At 40.8% G+C, this 18,868-nt stretch overlaps 1 protein-coding gene across 17 annotated transcripts in view; it reads left to right on the top strand.

Annotated features, from left to right (window-relative positions):
- The first annotated feature begins 78 nt into the window (after positions 1-78).
- Positions 79-18,868, top strand: part of MPDZ (multiple PDZ domain crumbs cell polarity complex component) — a 116,947-nt gene continuing 98,157 nt past the window's right edge. For all 17 annotated transcript variants that reach the window (XM_080371844.1, XM_080371846.1, XM_080371855.1 and 14 more), the window contains exon 1: positions 79-18,139. The gene's annotated coding sequence lies outside the window, so the exon portion shown is untranslated. The remainder of the gene's footprint in view (positions 18,140-18,868) is intronic.

The raw sequence follows: 18,868 nt of genomic DNA, 5'->3' as shown, positions 1-18,868 counted from the left end.
TCATTAAAGACAACCCTCTCTCTCAGAAAGTCTGTACTTGCTACGTTTTATTGTATAAAATTTATTTTCTGTCTTTTTTTACTGAGGGGACCAAGTATCCCTTGCATTTTGTCAAAGTATCAATGACTAATTTTAGATGTTTAGCTCTTCAGAGAGAAATATGTGTAAAGTTTTTCTCTCTTTCATAGTGACAAGCACTCCTCATGTAGTACCTATTGCTGTGTGACAGAGAGAAGTACTGGTGAAACAGGTGACAGGCTTTGCAGCGTTAAATATTACTTTCCATTTGCCTACAGGGGTCTGTTGATTTTAAAAGGCTAGTCCATCCCTTAATAAAGAATATCTATTCTTCTCCATCTTTGATCCTAACCACATTTCCCAGGCTGTATATTAACTACAGTCTCCTGAGTGCCTGATTTGATGTATCTGGTCAGAGAATTTAGTATCGCTGAAACATGTTCATCCCAAGCTCTGTAACCACCTTCCTGTACTGGATATTATGTACTTCATACATCTTAATGCCAGCTGTCTGGTAATAATCAGTAATCTGGGACTGATTATTGACTTTCAGGAGAACTGTGGAGATTGTAAATAATACAGTCTGTTAAGTTTGACAAAGAGATGTTAAACTTTCTACGATTCATGAAGCTAAGAAGGATTTTAGTCAAGAACAGACCTGTTCCTTGTTACCTTGGCATCTTTAGAGAACAGCCTGCATACAAATGACAAATTATTAATGAAAGTTTCCCTCATTGTAGAAAACCCATATTTGTGCACAGCCAAGACTCAGATAACAGGAGTCAGAGGGAGGAGACAGGAGCCTGTGTCTTGGTGAAATTCCTCCATTTCAATGCACTCTGATCTGCATTCCACCTTGAGGGTTCTTATATGAGTATCTAAAATCCTAAAGAAGTAGAGCCATTTGTGCATAATGACTTTGTTGTAACTTGATAGTAGTATGTCCAAGTTTCTTTAAAATGTGTCATTTAATAGTCATTTTTTTCTTCTCTCTGCTTCTCCTTCTTTGTTTTCAGGTAAACACCTCAACCGATTTCATTCTGCATGATGGCCATGGACTTTGGGTTTTGGAGTGAGTTTTCTGTTCCTCTGTCAATAGTTAATGACATTGCTAACACATCAATCATCATGAAGAATCTAATTTTGTGTTCTGCTTTAGGTGTAAGAAGTATCATCACTATTGCAGGCTAAAATAAATAATCACAGCTTTGGCATATGAAAACTTAAAATAAGGAAGAACACCATCATCAGCTATTTTACTTTTTAATGTGATTAGAAATCTACCAATTCAACTTATTTGGTTCCACCAACTTAACCGCCTATATAAGACACCATACACAAGCATATTTGTGGAACAAAAGATAGGTGTGTATAGGAGTAGAACAGGAATGTGAAATATGTATGTGGGGTTCAAACTAAAGAAAATTCTTTCTGCTTAGCTTGGATCTCATCATTTGTGTGAATAAAATTTCTTCGAAAATTCCTCCCTGAGACAAAACAGGACTTAATCAAGCCTCTTGTAGCATTTGTCGTTTTAACCTCCAGTTTGTAAACATTTTGCTATCTTCACATGTCAAAGTTGCAGGAAAGCAGATAGCTGTCAGAGCGGTTCAAATCCAGAGACAGAAGCCAGGCCTTTGTATTTCCAGTCTTGTGTCCTGTGGATCAATTTGTCATCTATGCAAGGACAGCTGAAGAATCGAGAAAAGCATATCCACTGTACATGGAGGAGCAGAGTGAGAAGCCTGTCACAGCCACACATTAAGTGCAAGTGCTCTTCTCAACAGTCATCCCAAGGTGCCTCAAAACAAACATGAAAATGATACAGAAGTCCCACAGCAGGACAGTTAAAAACATATACATTAAAAATAGCCAAACTGACACAAGAATGAGAAGTACATTACAACACTGCTCAATTAATATTCCTCAGTAGGGATGAAGGCTAGCACCAGCATGGAAATGAGATGCTGCACTACCCCTTTGGCTTTCTTGTCTTAGGGTCAGTCTACATGGGGGTTCACATCCTGACTCTGCCCCAGAGTGCTCTACCAGGGAGACCCAGGCACCCACCATGCTCCCCCCACATCCCCACATCTCCTCTCCCTTATATCCAGGGCAAGGAAATGTCAGCATGCTCACAGGAATGTAACGAAGCAAGCAACATCCAGGTGCCTAGAAGTCTGCTTAGCTGTGACTCTCATTTCCTTGGGCTTATTTCAGACTCTGTGGAGGATGGTGAGGATAAGCATCTTGAATGTAATAGGAAAATGTCAGAGACATAAAAGTAAGCTGGAATTTGACATAGTGTGAGTTAGTATCTACTGTTCCTTATCAGTGACCAGTTTGCCTAGGTGGCATTTGAAGGCCTTGGAAAAGGATCATCTGTTTGTGGCAGCCAAAGCAGCTGACTGAGAAGGTACATCTCATTTTGATTCTTTATTTTGATGGATGCTACTGATCTGTTTTGGCCTGAGGTAAGCAAAACAAAGCTGTGTTAAGGATTCAGTGTTCAGAGTATTGACACTTAATAATGTTTGCATCCAGGATCAAGGCTTTTTTAAACAGCACAGTCATGTATCATCAAATGTGTGTGCATCGTTTACCGAAGAAAAGACACTTGTGGTGTGTGGTATGTTGTTGTAGCTATTAGACTATCAGAACTGGTGGGGTGAGTATAATACATTGCCCCAAATACAGATTTGTAGTTATATTGGTGCTACGCATGGCGCTAGTTTTGCAGCTCTTTGGGATTCCTTCAGGATAGGGATTAATCAGGATTTCAACCCAAGGAGCAAGATATTAGAAAGGGAATAAAAGGAGGTGAAACAGTATGACAGTACCGTAGGAAAATAAACCTTCCAGACCAGAGCTGATTAATGTGAGTTTGCTATGCCCCTGTGCAGAGATATGAGGTAGCAATAGCTCTGCACTTGTTAAGGCTATTGTCATGCTATTCCTACCTCCTCTTTACTTTGAGGGTTAACGAATTCCAAGGTCTCTGCCTATTGACTACCTCAAGCTTTATTCAAACTTCATGTCCTTGAAATTCAAGAGAAACATTTTGTGATACAGACTTAATGGAACATCAGTTGTAGTCCTCTCAGCTCTGGACTTGTCCTGGAAAGGTCAGAGAAAACTACAGTTATCTTTCATAAATTGTAGTTGTCCCTTTGGATGGTTTCATAATCCCAGGTTCTGGTTGGAAGAAGCCAAGTCCCAATACCTACTTCTGCAAGTGCTACGAATTCTTTAATGTATGAACAAGTGGTTTTGGAAAGAAAATGGAATATTCGAGCTCCTGTTCAGCAGGTAAAGAAGATGCCTAGAAAATACTTTTGACATTTTTAGCACTGAAAATCTCTTCAAGCTCTTGACACTATAAATGAATCCATTTAAAAAGTACAGACTCAAACATTTCAGAAACTGTCAGACTGTTTAACGATATATTAACTTTCATCACTATACTTTCATTTGTCTGCACCAGTCAACATGAAGAATATACTCCTCTGTAATGTAGTTTAGTTCCATGATTGTACTGACATCTACTGGCATAGTAATACTTTTAACTATTAGGTGCGATATGTGAGGTAAAAAAATAACAAGCTTGTTAGTTGTGGTATAAGAAAACATCGCTCCCTGCAAGTACTTATTTTACTTTTCTTTTTGCATTAAAACAACCAACTATACTATTGTGCTCACATTTTTCTAATAATGGAATACATCTTCAGGAGTGGCATTTTCATCGTAATGAAAAATACGATCACCAGGGTTGCAATTTGAGTATTTTGGCTGGTGTTTTTGTTGGTTGGTGTAGCAACAAATTTTAGTTGGTTTTTTAGCACTCCCTAGTCATGCTTTGAATGGGACAGGGGATACTACAGGCTAAAGTGGTCCTAAAGAAAAGTCATTGCAATGACATACAAGAGATAGAAAAATGTAATGGTAGGCACAAGTTTTCCGAATCAGAGTTTAAATATTATGTCAGAGCTGCTGTGTTATCACTCTGACAGCACAGATGCCCTGCAACACAGTCTTTGCATGAGAATAGAAAAGCACCCAACTCTCCTGCAGTCGCCTCTGACTGAAGTTATTTTGACACTTCTTGGAGGAGTTTTTAATTTATAGCTGGCCAAGCATGTCATGAAATGGAATGCAATCCCATTAGAAATGAACAAGCTAAAAGGCTGATGGCCGGGAAACAGTACACGGGAATTATTGCTCATCATAAATCATGAGTTTAAAACACAAGAAGACACACAAACCATAACTTTTAAATGTAATAAAACTTCCAACGGAATGTGCCCTCAGCCATTTAACACAAGCAGGAGGTTATGTGAGCCTTTTTTCAAACATCAGTCTGTAACATTCTAATGGATAACTTTTAGATGTTTTTTCTCAAAACCTGAGGAAGAAAAAGTATGCTAAGGTACCACCTTTTAAATAATGTTTCATTGCTACATTTCAAGCCACATTTCATGGGAAGTCCAACATTGGGAACGTTATCTTGGTTGAGTTCCCTGATTGCCGAGCAAGATTTTTATTGTGACTACAGGAGGGGGACACAACGGGTACTATGCCAGTTCAGAAATGGAAAAAAAAAAAAACTAAGAAATGAGATCCCCTGAAATGTAATAAGGCATTTGTATGCCTTGTCATTCAAAGGATCTTTGAAATGGTTTGTGGAATAGCCCATTTAATTACAAAAGTTGCAGGGTATGTATAGCAGCTGTTGTTTGATTTCTGTCTATGCTCATCATTAAATCTATTAACAATATGAGCAAAACACCAACATAACACATTATAGGACTGTGCTATGTTGAATGGAGCAACCCCTGAAGTGGTTGATTTATGTTTTACCTGTAGTCTGACAGCAACTATAGTTTTACACACTTCTTAGTGCTTAAACCACGCATCATGGTCTAACTTCAGGCGGCAACAAAGTACCACACAACTGCTCACTCCCTCCTCCCCGCACACCCCCTCTCCACCACCGGTGGGATGAGGAGGAGAATTGGAAAAAAATTTGTCGGTTCAGATAAGAACAAATTAATAACTGAAATAAAATACAATAACAAAAATTGTGAAGTAAAGGAGAAAGAGAGTGGAATAAAACACAAGGGGAAAAAAACCCAAAACGGTGGTGCACAACACAATTGCTCACCACCTGTTGACTCATGCCCAGCCAGTCCCCAGGCAGCAATCAGCAGGTCCCAGCCAACATCCCCCCCCCCCCCCCCCCAAGTTTATATACTGAACATGACATTCTATAGTACGGAATATCCCTTTGGCTAGTTCAGGTCCGCTGTCCTGGCTCTGCTCCCTCCCAGCTTCTTGTGCACTTGCTCTCTGGCAGACCATGGGAAACTGAAAAGTCCATGACTTAGAGTAAGCACTACTTAGCAAAAACTATAACATCCATGTGTTATCAACATTATTCTCATACTAAATCATTGTACCGGCTACTAAGAAGAAAATTAACTCTATCCCAGCTGAAACCAGGACACTGCAGTCAGACAGGAACTACATTTTTACACACTTCTTACATGTGATTATAAATTTTATCTCAGGTTTTGGACTTCATCAAAACAGTAAGAAATTTCAAAGTTTGAGATGGAGGAGCAGTAGGCCTGACAAGTGATTAAACACTTAATTTGGGAAGGTGAAAATACTGACAGATGTCTTGATTACCTGTAACTTTGGATGATGAGGATATCTTGCACATGTGAACATATATTCTTTGTAAATTAAACATCACAATTACATTAGATAAATTCTTTTATGCTTCAGTCATTATAAGGATACATGACCCACTACAGTTTGCTCAAACTGCTGATAATAAACCTCTTAAATGCTTTTCCTTTACTTACTGACATGTAGTTTTCTAGAACTACAACAAATCACAAGCAATCTGGCCCAATCTAAATATTTTGTCATGACATGATCTCAGTGTGGCATTAAAGCAAGACTTTAGGAATAATAACTAATGTATAATAAATGGTTATTACTTTTAAAATATTTAAGACTATTGAAAAGATATTTAAAAGACTAATTTATTGTTACTATAGATAGTAATAATATGAAAAGCAGCTTTTAGTTGGAGCCCTCCAACTAAGTATTGCACAAATATTAATTAAAAACCATAGTTCTTTGGCAGTGTTAATTTATGAGAATTACATTATTTTTATATTTTTCAATACAAAATAGTACTTGAATATAATTTAAGAATTCCTAAGGCTGTTGTAATGGAAAATCTAAACTGACATGCAGAGCTGAAAATAATGGATTTATTTAAGATACTACGGAAGTGCTGCTGTAACTTAAAAACCTGAATATTTGACAATGATAATTTAGCACTCCTGAACAGGCTTAGAGCTTACCTTTTATCTTCCAGCTGTGAGAATAATGTGATAGAACTTGCTCTTTTAAAAAGAAGACAAAGGTGGGGATACTAGTAAGTTGTTACAGATGGTTTTAGAAAATATTTGTATGATTAGATATCATACTTAAATGCCTATATGACTAAATTTTCCATCATTTGCAGTACATATGGTAAAATTTTGCCACCAATGGTCAAATCTACAACTTTAATCCATTAGGCTAGACACCCACCTTTGAAGGACTGTTGCTAAACCCAACAAGGGTTCCAGCATAAACTTGTCAATTCACCGAAGCTGTAACCATGAAAGTGACTTCAGGCAAGCCAGCCTGACTTCCTCTGTAGTCAGGGGCACCACAGTTTAGATCTGTCAGAGCAGGTTCAGAGGAGGGCCACAAAATTGATCAGAGGGCTGGAACCTCTCCTGTGAAGACAGGCTGAGAGATTTGCAGTTTTTGAGCCTGGAGAATTCTTTTATTGCAGCCTTCTACTACTTAAAGTTGGGTTTATAAGAAAGATGTAGAGAGTCTTTTTACTGGGGCCTGTAGACAGGACAAGGGGCAACTGTTCAAACTGAAAGAGGTTGAGTTTAGATTGGACATAAGGAAGAAATTATTTACGATGAGGATGGTAAGACACTGGAACAAGTTGCCCAGGGAATTTGTGAATGCTCGCGTCATTGGAAATATTCAAGGCCAGGTTGGATGGGGCTTTGAGCAACCTGGTCTAATGAAAGGTGTCCCTACCCATGGTAGGTGATATGGACTAGATGACCTTCAAAGTTCTCTTCCAAACAAAACCATTCCACAATTCTATGACTTTACCTAGTATCTTCTTTTGCAAAGATGATTGATACCTATTTTAATACAATATACTTCCAATTAGCTACTGCACTTCTTCCAGTAAGGCATCCAGGCACCCAGTAAGGCATTCAGGGACCCTCTTGACTGTTTCTAGAAAAGAGTATGAGAAAATTATGATCATATTTTTCTCTGTCTCATTGTTTTTAATGTCTTCATATTTAAGTCTCTAATAGGTTTTCTTCCATATTTTTTTCTTATTTTTATTGATAGCATGTAAACGTCTGTCCTGTGGCAAGAAGCTCCACATGTTGCACAAAGAATCATTCCCTTCTGCTTTAATAAGTAACTTATAATTTAATTTGAGTTCTCTTAATACTTGCAATGGAAAAGACAATGAACTTTTTTTTTGCATTTTCCCTTTTTCTCCCATTTTCTGCTCTACGGCGTCCCTCAATCAATGTTAGCTTTCTGTACCCAAGGACTGTAGCAGCTATTATGGTATCTGGTGGGCAAAAATGTTTGATGTTGCATCAGCCAACTAATATGTACATCTTCAATTTAAATCATTTTCACTAAAAACATTTTTTTTATTCTTGTAAAACAGTGATAGCATGTTAATTGTCTGCATGCACTGTGGATTGTTCATTACCTGTAGTGTATATTTGATAATCATGTGTGTCTACATGATGCAACCACAATGGTACCAGGAGCAGAATGGTTGCATTAGCACAGTGTCCACTTAGCTAAAACACCCTGTTGCCCAGAACTAATTAGCTGAGTCAAGGTCCTGTACTAATGTGGATCTAGTGTTTCTGGTACCTAAGCCATCTCTGAACACCTGAAACTGGGTTGCCTATCTGCACAGCAGTGCATCATGCCACATAGGCATATCTGAAGTGCTAGGTAGCAACAAGAAGCCAGCACTAGTCCCAGCAGCAGCTTGAACCACCCTAGGGACCAGTTCTGCAGAGAAATTATGAGGGACCTGATGCCTTTCTTGCTTTATGAGCTTGTAACAGGTTCACCAAGTTGCAGTGACTGATACTCAATTACACTACATGCCTCTCTTCATCTGACACTTGTAAATATAGTCCTTAAATTTCTCTTAGTTTCTCTTGTGTGTTCAACTGATTTATTTACAATTTTGAAAAGAAATTAAGAAACCCTCTTTTGAGCCATCTGCCAAATTAATTTGAAGTATAAATGTCTTTTGTTGATTCTCTCCAAGCTTCTATGCTGAAAGTCTATCAGGTTTATGATTTCACTCATTGGAGAAATGCTTATTGAGTTTTAACAGATGTTCAAATTACTTAATTTCTCGGGTTTGCAATTCCCCCTGGTCTTAATGGCTGTCTTCAGTACCTCTAGGTTACAAGGCATTTATGTTCCCACAGAACATTTGATTTCTCAAATCTCCCATCAAGGTTGAAAAATCACTTATCCCCTGCCATGCTTATAAGGAAAATACCCTTGTGAGCAATGCATGACTGTCACTGCTGTACTTGGTACACACTCCCCTCTCAGACTGCTGATGCTTATGGCTTAATGAAAGCTTGAAGCAGCTGAAAGTCGGAAGGCGAAACTGGTATATATTTTTTTTTCTCAAAACTGTTTATAACTGGGTGTAAACATACTGTTCCTGAATGAAATTACAAAGGCAATTTAAGTCTTAGCACACTATTCAAAAGATAAATTTGCCTGGTTAAAGTATTTCAAACATTTCCTTTAAAATTCATATAAAAGGATTCAAATAAAATTACTCCAAAGTTGAGAGCATTATGCAGAGTAAGAGACCTGTTTGGATGCTTTCCTGAGACAAAAAGTAGAAGGTAATGAATCTGGAGCTGGATCTGAAGGAAACGTGCTTAGTCCAACTCGGTATACGCTTTTAAATACATTAGATGCTACTCCTTGCTATGCCTTTCAGGGCCTTGGTTGAAGTACTGAAATATGGGCAGAAAGCATTTGTTGTCTTAATAAAATGATGCTGGGCCAAAAGCTGCCTTAACAAAGAAGAACATAGACAAATCCCTCCCCCTCCTTAGACTGAGGCATCTCCTATCACGTGAAGTTTATGAATCATGAAGTTCTTGGGCCAGTTGATACCTGAAACAAAAGCCTGCTCCTTTTCATGCAGAATAGAGATGTCCACATGTACACAGAGTAGTTTGGTGGGCAGATTCCCCACCTGGAGTGTAGCAGACACTGATTCAATTTTCATTCCTCCCTTTGTTTGGACTGAGGGGTCTCTTGATCTACCATCACATTCCTGGATTGAGCTAAGTTAAAGACTTGTTTTTAAATGCCAATAATGCCATGTTTTAATTTATGAGGACTGTGAGATGGAACACTGTCTGTGTCAAACGCAGGGACTGTGCCCAGCTCAGCATACCATTTGCTAGAATAGTCTAGGTTATTTTTGCAAGAAATGTGAGTTTAAAACCCTTCCAACAGGGTTTTCAATTAATTTGTCTGAGTGTCAAATTATTCTTTAAAAATGGTGAAGAAGCAGGATGCCCTTTGGTCATTGTGGTACCGGTGCAGTAAAGTTTCTAACTGAGAAGTCTGGGTACAGACCTCAAAATCGGGTAGAAAAATGTCTGGTTTATGAATTCCAGCAGGGCTTACCTGAGAGTAGACCAAAAGCATATCAGGAAACAAAGATGGAGTCATCTGGGTAAATTCAATGTCACAAACATAATGCTGACAGATCTCAAGTTGTGTAGACCCAGACAACAGACTTGGATGGGGCTGTGTTGCGTGTAATGACACTGGTAGCTTATACATATCTGGAAAAAGGCTCTTTGATCTCTTCAGCTTGAGTAAATTCTCTAAGAACTATTTCTCTGTTTCTGAGGATAGTTTCAATATCCAGGTCCAACATTTATTTTGCTAAAAAGGAATGGGCAGTGGCAGTATTAGAAAAAGCATCTGAAGAAGACATCTGCAGTGCAGATGACCTTGCAAGCATAGATTTCTGAAGGCACCAGCAACGTTCCTGCAATGCAGTCCACATGAGTTGTCATTCATTAGGTTCCAGAAAAGGAGAACACACAGAGTAACCTGGGAGAGGGAAGGAGAAACACTGCTTGTAGCCCTATGAGTAGGATGATGGGCTCTGCGCTGTGGGGCAGGGGGCTGTATGCAAACTAGTGGTCTAAGTTTGCATACAGGTACTTCCAGCTAGTTTAGGCAAAGAGCAGTCCTAAAAACTACACAGATTTTCCTCCTGCCACCAGCTTCCCTCCTGTCTCTCTTGTCAAGTCTTCCCTATTGAAAAGCACTCAAGGAGGTGTAGAACCATGTCTCTTGCTGTCTGCAGCAGCTCCTTTCGGCTGTTAAAAGCAGCATTTTACAAACCAGATGTGCATTTTGGATCTTCTTAATGTTCAAGAATGTCTGTGTATCTTAAGGCAATACAAGGTTATAAGATATAATAAGCTTAATATTTTTATGTCGTTTACCTTTCATGTTTCAGAAGCTGCCTGGGCATTTAGAGTTCTGTTATTCAAAGCTCAAGTTCTCAATGATACAGACATGAGACAGAAAGCATAGGAGGGAAACGGTGATTTTTCTTTAGTTGGGTTTAGTTTATTTTCTGAAATTATATTAGTATTCTTCATTTGTCCTGCATACAAATTAGATTCAGAGTTCAAATATTATTAACAGCAGCTTTAAAATTCATCACTTTGCAGTTGTTAAATCCATTTCCTCTTGGTTTGTCCCCTTGGCAACAAAAATTAAAAGGCAATCGTGTGATGAAAAAAATAACGCAGCTCATCTGAGCCTGTCTTTGCATAACACATTTTGAGATTCTGACTGGTTGTAGACTTGATGTTTGCTCAATCCAAAAAACTGGAGGAAGTTTATGAGTGCCTTGAGATCCTGTCCTGTGCTCTGCACACTGCATGAAACCTTAAAAGGCTGGGGAAAAAATGGAGACTTTGTGAATGACAGTGGCGACACCAGCTAGCTAGAAACTAAACTGTTTTCTGCAAAGTTCTAAGTACAGATGGGCAACCATTTTACTCCTGAAAGTGAGGAGTTCGTCTTACTACAGTTGCGTGGTTTTATATGGAATATCTGTTCCTATTCTTACTTACAATGGAAGATTCTGGCACTTACTGAATAGCTAAGGGCAAATTTCCACATTTAATATCAAGGTGTTTAAGAGCTTCTCATGGAAATATCACTGTGAGAAGGAACCCTTATCTAAAAGTGCACTGTAATAGAAAGAAAGGATTTACTGAATCAGCTTCCAGCTTTACCACAGCTTTTTTAAAGTTGGTGAGAGTGCAGTTGAACTAAATTTATAATCACTTCATTTGCTAAAGATGTTTTTGCTTAGTACTAAATTCCTATGAATGAAATTCCTAAGAATGAAGTAAAATGGACCTTTCAGTTATCATATACTTGCAGAACTGGGCTTATTCCAGAAACACCAACCTTTTAAGTATTTCAGTCAGTTCAAACCTTTTTCCTCATGGTGGTTTTCAGTTTTTCTTAGTACTTTCTTGGTGGTGTGTAGGAACAGTGAAGTCCTTTGCAGTGGCTGAGCACGTACAGTGGAAGGCAAGTCCATCAGCAATCAAAGCACATTGTAAAGATTTTTACATCAGTGAACCCGCCTGAGACCTTAAAAACTTGTCCAGTTACAGACATGCTCATTCAGAGCTGGGCCAACAGTCTGTAGCACAAAGCACCAGAAGCTTCCTCCTTTCATCCAGTTCACTGAATAGGAGGTATTCTCAATATGGGAAATGGTCCCCCTACTCGTCCTGTTTTTACAGGTGCTGATCTTGCTAGACAAATAGCATTGGTATAGGATAACAGGGATAACGGCTAATAAAGATTTTTTCCTGGGTAGCCTCTTCAAGAGATCAGAGCTATTCCTTCAGATATGTCACCTGCCATCCACAAATGACTGGGTGGATGCGAATGAGCAATATGTAGTTTTCAAGTTCCTAGGCAGAGGGACATGTACTTGGCATGTTTGGAATTTAGACTCAAAATCTCCATACCGACACCAACACCAACACTGTGTTGGTAATACCTAGTCTGTAATAATCAGATATTCAAATCAGCTATGTATTAATGGTATTAATTGCAGTTGATAATACCAGTAATATGCACAGCCTTAGTCCTAAACCAAAGCACAGCTACAACATAAGTAAGGTGCAAGAGGACACATGTACATTTGGGCCTCTTTTCTACACTTAAAAATGAGAGAGATCACACAGAGCCATGTGGAAACAGCCCTTTTGGAAGAGCATCTGTGGAAGGTCATAAAGGCTGGTTGTTTGCAAGACCTCTGTCCACACAATGACTTGGCAAAGCGATCTGTAACTATTCATTGCCCTTTCAAACACACCACAGCTCTGAAGCTGGTCCTTGTCTGGGACTGGGAGATAGCATTTTGATGGTCCAATAGGTAGGGAACTGTTTATCCGAAATGGGTAATATCATGACTGTTTTGGGGAACAAAAGGCTGCAAATGCAGAGCTGTATTTCCCCAAAGTTTTTAACTCTGAAACACACCGAAAACAGAAGCACCCCTCCAGTTTCACAGTTTGGATCAGAAGGAAAGAATTGAAGATGATGTGTACTCTTAAATCTGCATCATACACTGTATAGGGCAGGATCTCAGACACTCTGAGTAGCTAAACAGTGTATACAGAGGAAAATACGAGCTATTTGGACAGTGATAAACTGCAGAGCCATATGACAAGTTGATCTATCAGTATGTCTGCTCTGCTTTACTTCAGTTTCACCAACTCATCTTCAAGAGGATTTGTTCTGAAACTAAATCAACCTGCCAGAGAAATATTTCCCTTCCCTCCTATAAATATGGCTCCCTCCCATCTAATGTACTGCAGTTTACCTGGCTTTAAAACTGGTTAATTACATGGCATTTGTTCAGATAAATTTGTATCTCTGTTCTGATATTCTAACACTTAGGGAAGAGGTGATACCATTTTCAATACGTAATATTAACATGATCAGCTGCATACAAACTCCTGACCTCGTCAGGTCAGTTCCTCCCATTCTGATTTTTTTAAAACTCAAGGAAATCTCATGGAGGACCTAACAATTTTTCTAACACAAAATCTATTAATGAGATATTGTCTTGCCATTTCAACACTGGAACAACTGTTGCATTGACAAGTACCCCAAATCACATGTTGCTCTGGACTGTGTCCCTTGAGGCACTTCCAAAAAGTCAATTAGATCATCTGAGAGTGGGGGTCTATCAAATACATGGCCACCTTTGGCAAAACACAACATGGGGGAAAAAAAAAAAAAAAAAAAAAAAAAAAAAGCCTTAATCTGAAGAGACCAGACTCTCCTTGTAGATATTAAGTGTCTGTAAAATCTACAATAAGGTTAATAATCTTTGTCACTTATTTGGCTTCACATCTCTGCTATGGGCAAGGCCTGTGGTTTTAAACAATCCTGTTTGTGTGTAAATAAATGCCCTTTTAATTTGCTATAATTTCAAGTATTTTGTTTTGTAGTTACAAATAATTAACATACCTTTTATGATTTTTTTTAACCTTACGGGGCATACTTTCTCTTCTATGCACATGTGTAACCTCCAATAGCAATAGTAACAGTTATGAAGTATGTCCCCAGGAGAGGCAATTTCCCTAAAAAGCTTTAAAATGTAAATCTATGCACCATTCTTGCCAACACGTATGCTCCAGTAAGTGAGATAATATTCTGTACTTGCCAGCATAATAATCCAAAAATTGAATAAATTCCAAGCACCAAAGTTAAGAGAAAGTTCCTAATTTTAACTCTGCATAACAACATGCATGGTGTTACCTCCAACTGCATAGGTACTTATTGCCATATGACTTTTGAAGCGTAACTTCTATGTTGAGGTGATGGAGAAGAGTGTTGTATTTAATTTGATTGTATGCTTTTGCATACATAGTATACATACACATAGTATAAATTCTGAAAAATGCAGTACAAAACTATTGTATTCTAAAGAGCTCCACGAAAAAGAAAGATAGCAATTCAGCCTTATTTGGATAGATAAGGATAGAATGCATAACCACATACTTAGCATATTTAGATTAGCAGCTATAGCAATTATGATCATAGTTACCTTTGATGTCAGATTGGTTTTCTACAGTTTAATTCCATTTATGCAACGGATTACTCTTGGTTTACACATCTGGGAATAACATTTGATCTACATTCATTGCCATTTTCTAACAAGGCAGATTGTTATTAGTTGAGTTTAACCTAAAATTTGAGTAAATGCTCTGCTGAAAAGTGTAATATTGTGTCAGTGCATGCATAAATACACATGAATATACATTAAAAAATGATGCTGTAATACTGAAGAGTAAGGCTATAAAAGCAGAAATGTATTAAATTTTTAATTAAGGTAGAGTTTATGAAAAGGGTTTACTGGTCTCTTTTTATGTTTTATTCTAGTTTAGAGATGGAATTGTTCAAGCATAAATATAAAGTATATAAATATTTCTGAGTCCTTCCTCTCAGAATTCTTCTAGGTCCCTAAAATATATATCCTACCCATTCTGCAGTGGCGCATGCAACACCAACGCCCATACCAAAATACAATACCCAGAGTGATGAAACAATTACTGTTATAAACAGAACTTTTTTTTTTTTTTTGTTAGGAAATAAATTGACACATGCCGTAAATGTTGTCAAATGTGTTTCATAAGCAATATCCTTCTCACAGTGAAGTCAATGTTTGTGACTCAGAGCAGGATCAGACTCTCGCTCCCATTGCATTTGTGAGATCCTGTTCCCATTACTATTTTAAAAGACTGCATTCCCAACAGTGGTCTGATGAATGATTTAATAGACACGCAGCCTTGTTTTTGGTGCCCCTGTTATTTCTGTAGACTTTTTACTCTGAGTTTACTTCTTCATGTTTTCTAATAAATCTAAGCAGTACTTTATTATTAATTGGTGCTATTTTACCAGCAGTATGTAAATCAGGAAGACAGACATCTCATCCAATATTGATACTTACACCATGAGTATATTGTAAATCGGCTTGAGAAATTAAATATTACTGGAGATTAATACTAGAGAACATAAAATGTTGGGTTTTTTTTCACTTCCCTTTCATCTTCTCCTTAAGAATCCTTTCTGACAGAATATTATATCATGGCTTTTGTGGTCATAATGGTCTTTTGAAGAAAGTTTATGTTTTAAAAAAAGTGCTTGCAGTTCTTACTTAAAATCACATGGAGAAATGTATGTAGATATGTAATTTATTTTTTTAGTTTGTAAACATGTTTAGACTTGAAATACAGAGTAGATTGGCTTTCCTCAAATTTTAAGGACATTTTAAGGGCAGCGTCTTGCAAAATTATACAACATTGAAGGCCACACTACTCACACTAACAAAGCCATGACACAGCTTAAACATTATGTGTCACTGTGCATCACTTAACCCATCCTGGGGAATCCTTAATACTTTTGAGACCCTCTTTTTCTGGGAAGGGGATGGAGAAGTAATATGGTTTCCTCACTGTGGAATCAGTGAAATGATTATCTTTTTAATAACTACTTTATAACGTGTCTGGCAAAGAAATGAGTAAATACTAATTGCTTATGTCTTTCTAGTTATCTTTCTAAACCTGTTAGCAGGTATACCCCGAAGACCACCAAGGTACTCCAACCTCTAACAGTTTGCTTTGCTATTGCCTAGATCTGTGCCTGTATGGCTCTTCATCAGAGTCATCAGGTACCATACACGAGAGCTCATGCGATGCTAATTCCCCTTACAGATGTGCTGTATGTTTACTTTGTGGGTACAGCTGTGTTAGCATAATTATACCCATGCAAATATTTTCAATACAGGCAATGTCTAAGGTAGTGTCATGTCTTGAACTTCTGTAGGTATAATCTAGTTAATATATACATCAAGGGACTAGACAAAATCCGGATATAATTGAAAATGCATTTCTACTTGATAATAGCAGTTTGCATGTTAAAAAAGTATCTGAAAGGTATATCCCATATAAACACAAATTGCACTGGAAAGAACTATTACACAGTGATGTTTTTCTACATGAAGAGCAAAATACCATTTAACCTAATTTTGACCGGCTTTTAGCTCCAAATGAACTTACTAGAGTCACCATACTTTATTTCAGTAGAGTGCCACAGTTAAAGCCAGAGCAATAGAGAAAAGAACAATAGCTGTCTGGTTTTGCACTTACCTAATATACTGTGGCTTATTTAGTGAACAAAGATACATGCCAACAGTACTTTATTTTTAAGATTTTGTTCTGGATTCAGTAAAGGCTCATGTAACACAGAAAGCCGCTGGGACAGTTTATAGAGCATTGAATGTCCTAGCTATAGTAAACAAAGCCTCTAGATTTGATTTAAAAAAGCAGTATGTTCAGCAGCATACACTGGATTGAACAACGTAGCCTGTGAATAAAATCTTGGAAATTATTTTTCCTAAGTTAAGAAGCAGAAGAATGATTGTTATACAAGGGTAATTACATGCGTATTTTAATATACAGCAGAGGAAAAAGGTAGCTAATCATTTGGAGTTCTTCAGTCTGCCAACTGTAATAAGCAAGAGATTGTTTAGAGGGCCAACTTTTTTCAGAAGTTAACCTTCCAAATAAAAAAATAATAAAATATAAAAAGATTTATTTCTTAAAAGTTACATGATGCATGTTCTTCTTGTGAAAGTGTGTGTACCAGGACTGCATTTATCGATCCTTTCAAACAAATAGGGCAGTATTCCATTCTATCTCCAAAACAATAACTTTGTTTGTGGGACAAAACAACTACCCCAAACAACTACCACTTGAATAGGGTTCTAATCCATTTGGAGAAAGAACCAAACCACGTCAGAAGGCAAGCAGAGTAAGCGCACAGCGCTGGCGTGCCCAGCCGAACAGCCCGGAACATTTCCCCTGTGCGGGGTGTCACCTCAGGGCAGCTGCCCGAGCGTCATCTACAACAGAGTTGTCCCCTGGCAAGGAGAAGGGGACACTGTGATCCTGCTGATGTTTGCTGGGTGAAGCAAAGTTAAAAAACAGCAAAATACTTCCACCTTCTGAAGAACTTTTTTTAAAAATTTTTTATTTTTATGGTCATTGCAAACACTTCGTGTTATATTCTCAAGATGTATGTGCATACGTGAAAGGTACGCAGCATCTTTGCTTTTAGGTAAGAGACTAACTACCTGGTGCTTAGGAGCAAAGCCCCGTTCATGTTCATCACCCCTACGCCCTCGATCATCATTTTGCCTAACGTCACCGTGGGCTGTAGGTTTTCTTTTAAACATTTCCAGGCGTCTCCCACCCTCTCCCGCTGCAGTGCAGGCGCCCCTTGCCGGGGCAGGAGGGCCGGCGGCCGGCCGGCGGGGCAGCCCCGCCGCAGGAGGCACGGCACCCCCGGCAGAGGCGGCCCGCCGCTGCCGCCCTCACCTCACGGGCAAACCGCCTGCCTCGGAGGCCGGGGAGGCAAAGCCGGGGAGGCAAAGCCAGGGCGGCCCAGCTCCTCGGCGGCCTCCCCGGCGACGCGTGCGCTTCGCCGCCCAGCCCCTCCGCCGCCGTCTCTGCAGCCGGGGAGAGAGAAACTTCGCTGGAAGAGCTGCGAGCCGCCGCGCCGCGGCGGGGAGGGCGCGGGCCGGGGAAGCCCCCAAACGTGCCCCCCCTCAACACCTCCGCCCGCCGCTGCCGGGATGCGGCTGCAGCCCCGCCCGCCCCAGCCAGCCCCGGGGGGCGCCGCTCCCGGAGACCCACCGCGGGCGGGTCCGCGCCCGGGCCGGGCCGGGGGGGCTGCGGGGCAGGATTAGGTTTCAGACCGCCGGGGCGTGCCTGAGCGCGCTTCCCCCGCGGCGCGACTCGGCGCCGTTACTTGGGGGCGAGAAAGACGAAGGCGGAGAGCGCGGCCGGGCAGCGAGACCCGCCGAGCTGCCGGGGTAAGCGGGGCGCTGGGCCGTGCCGGGCGGCGGAGCAGGGTGAGCCCGCCCGTCGTCTGCCGGGGGCGCGGGCAGGGCGGGGAGGGACCCACCGTGTCGCCGGAGTTGTGAGCGGCCTTTCGAAACGTATTTATCGCGCGAAGTTTTGTTTATTACTGTTCTGTTGATGCGCCGTGTTTTGCCGGGGCCGGGGGGAGAGCGGGTGAAGGAGAGAGGCCGGGGAGCCACGGGGGGGGCTGAGCTTGTTGCTGCCGCCCCCCGCCCCCCCCCGGGCCAGACTGCCGGCGAGCGGCGGGGAGCGGCGCTGGGGGCCGGGCCGCGGCTCCGGCCTGCGGCAGGCGGGCGGTCCGTGGAGGCCTGGCGGGGAGCCGTCCTCACGTAAACAAAAGCCGAGCTCCTCTCGGCTGCTGCGGGGAGCTCTGCTGTGCTCGCCCTCTCTCCACAGCTTGCCCCTCTTTTCTCGTTGTAAACTCAGCGGGAGTGTGCCGTGCCCGGGGAGGTCGCCTCACCTGCTGCCGCTACTGAGCGGCCGCGGCCCGGGGAGGGGGTGTACAGGGCGCGGCGGCCCTCGCCCAGCGCTTGGCGGTGGGCGGTGTGGAGGCTCGCAGGAAGCCGGAGCCGGCCCAGATGCCCGGGCAAGACCGGCGGTTTCCTCCGCCGCGGGCGTGCTGGCTCCCGGCGGAGCGGCGGACCTCGGGCGCCGGCGCCGGTACCTGTTGCCGTGCCGGT

This window comes from Falco punctatus (genome assembly GCF_963210335.1).
Source record: "Falco punctatus genome assembly, chromosome: Z".
NCBI classification, from domain to species: Eukaryota; Metazoa; Chordata; class Aves; order Falconiformes; family Falconidae; genus Falco; species Falco punctatus.
This window is presented reverse-complemented; position numbering and strand designations above follow the sequence as displayed.